The following is a 2,618-nucleotide window of genomic DNA, read 5'->3' on the forward strand; positions in this document are numbered from 1 at the left end:
TGGTGCTATATTATCAATTTATTTTAATAATTAAATTGAATTAAGATAATTTAATAGTTTATTGGCACAACAAAAATCATCTATATATGTGTGTGAATTCACGCTTTCTTTTCTTAAGAAAAAAGATTTGATTGGACTTAATTATAAAAATGATTTATTTACCTAGCATTTTTCTAATTGAAATACTCAGGGTCACAATCTAGTAGCTGATGAATGAACGGGTAGATTGCTAAATAGTGATTAGCAACTCAAAAATGTTATATTTATAAAAAAAAAAAATCAGTTACTAAATCAGTTAAAATATATTTGTATATAAATAATATTTTTATCTTATTTTGTGTATTTTATATTTAAACATGTATTTTTTACAAATAGTTATTTAGTAGCTGATTTTTAGAATTAATATTGCTCTGCAATTAAGTAAATTACCTAACTAAGTCCAACCAAAATTTATAACCTCTTTTATATCCGCGCACCACTTATATCGTCTTTGTTGTCACCATTACCATCACCACCTCCTACTTCTTTTTTTTTTCTCATTTAATTTATTCTTTTTGTTGCTTTTCTTCCTCCTCCTCCTCCATCATCATCATCATCATTATCGTTATCTTCGTCACACTGTTCATTTTCTTTCGAATTTTTGCACTTGTTCTACTTAATTTTGCTGCGTTATCTATTGATCTTTTTATCACTTATTTTGTTTTCAATCAAAATTTGTAAATCTGCAACTTAAATCGTCATGAAATAAATTCTTAATTCTATTACATCATTTAGTTAAAAATTTCGATATTAGAGTGAATACATTTCGGTGTTATTCTTTAGAAATTTATGTGTTATTTTATATATTAGATATGTCGTCTTCTTCTTATACATAAATATCACCGTTGATTCTCTTTTGAACTTTTGCACTTGTTCTATCTAATTCCGCTGCATTATTTATAGATTTGTTCACTTATTTTCTTTTTTATTAAAATTTGTAAATTTGCAACTCAAGTCTTTATGAAATAAGTTCTTAGTTCTATCACATTATTTTGTTGAAAATTTCAGTATTAGAATGAAGACATTTTGGTATTATGTTCTAAATTTTTATGTGTTGTTTTATATATGAGATAAGCATTCAGTTCATTGAATGTATGATATTTTTTTAGAAAAAATCAATATTTTGTGTCATGTTACTGAATTTCCATGTCAATTTTAAGTAATTTTGGTGTTATATATCTTGTTTTATTTTATAAACTCAATGTGATCTCTTAATATGTAATTTATTTTTTACATTCTATGTCATTGTATTTAAATTTCGGTGTCACTTTAGATAAATTTCGGTACTATTTTTATTTCTACCAAGAATTTAATCCAATAAGTATGAACCTACATCCATTCAACTAAATAAGATTGCAATACAGTACAAACATGTTCATTCAAGTCTAACATGAGAAGTAATGCTTTTAAAAAAAGAAATAAGAGCAATGAAAAAAGAAAGAAGGAAAGAAGAATAATAAATAAGAACAAAAAATAATACAACATTAAAGAAGAGATTTCTGTGTCAAAGAAGAAGAAATAACTATAATAACACATGAAGAAGAGAAGGAGATGAAGAAATAAAAATACAGCGCAACAATAACAACACCAATAGAAGAAGGAGGAGAAGGCGGAAACAACGAGCGAAAAAAAAGAAATACGAAGAAAAAGAAGAAAATTATGTAAGTGAGTTTTGTTAGATTTCAACCAACTTAATTAAATTTTGTTGTCAAAAAGACTTAAATGTGTGTAGTAACGCAGCAACATCAGTAATAATAGAAGAAGAAAGAGAAGGCAAAAACAACATGCAAAAAAAAAAAAAAAAGAAACATACATGAAGAAAAAGAAGAAAATTGGCATGTGATTTTATGCGTACGTTGTGTAAGTAGATTTTGTTAGATTTAGACCAACTTAATTAAATTTGGTTAAAAAAAAAACTTAAATACGAGGCATAATTATTTTAGTATACATATAGTATAATTGTTAGCAACTAATTGTGGTTATATTTTTTTTTTTGAAAGTAAAAGCTCAACACAATAAAGTGGAGCATGACAGACAAATACCACAACTTATTTATTTACATGATCACAACAAAAAAGTAAAAGTCCCCAAGTCATCTTCGGCATAGCCATCAACAACTAAAGGGGGCAACACCTGTCCACTCATCCACACTAGTCACGGTCATGTCGATGATCTCTTCAACACCTTTGCTTTTATTCTTGAAAATCCTCATGTTCCTTTCTAACCAAATGTTCCAAATAATCGCACAAAAGCTTCTCAGCCTCTGCTTTCGCTCCTCCTTATTCCTCGGTTCCTCTGTCCAACTAAGAAAATGCTCTTTCATCGAACCCGGATAAGACCATTGACGGCCAAATCCTGATATCCAGGCACTCCACACCTGCCAAACAAATGCACAACCTAGAAACAAGTGATGTATATATTCCAATTCGTTATTGCACAAAACACAGACAGTATCCTCTGGACTGACAATCCCAAAGCGGCTTAGCCTCTCCTTTGTATTCACCCTGCCTATCAAAACAAACCAAGCAAATAGCTCCACTCTTGGTGGAACCAAACCTTTCCAAACGGTCCTAGTGAAA

Source organism: Arachis ipaensis, chromosome B08 (assembly GCF_000816755.2).
Source record: "Arachis ipaensis cultivar K30076 chromosome B08, Araip1.1, whole genome shotgun sequence".
NCBI lineage: Eukaryota > Viridiplantae > Streptophyta > Magnoliopsida > Fabales > Fabaceae > Arachis > Arachis ipaensis.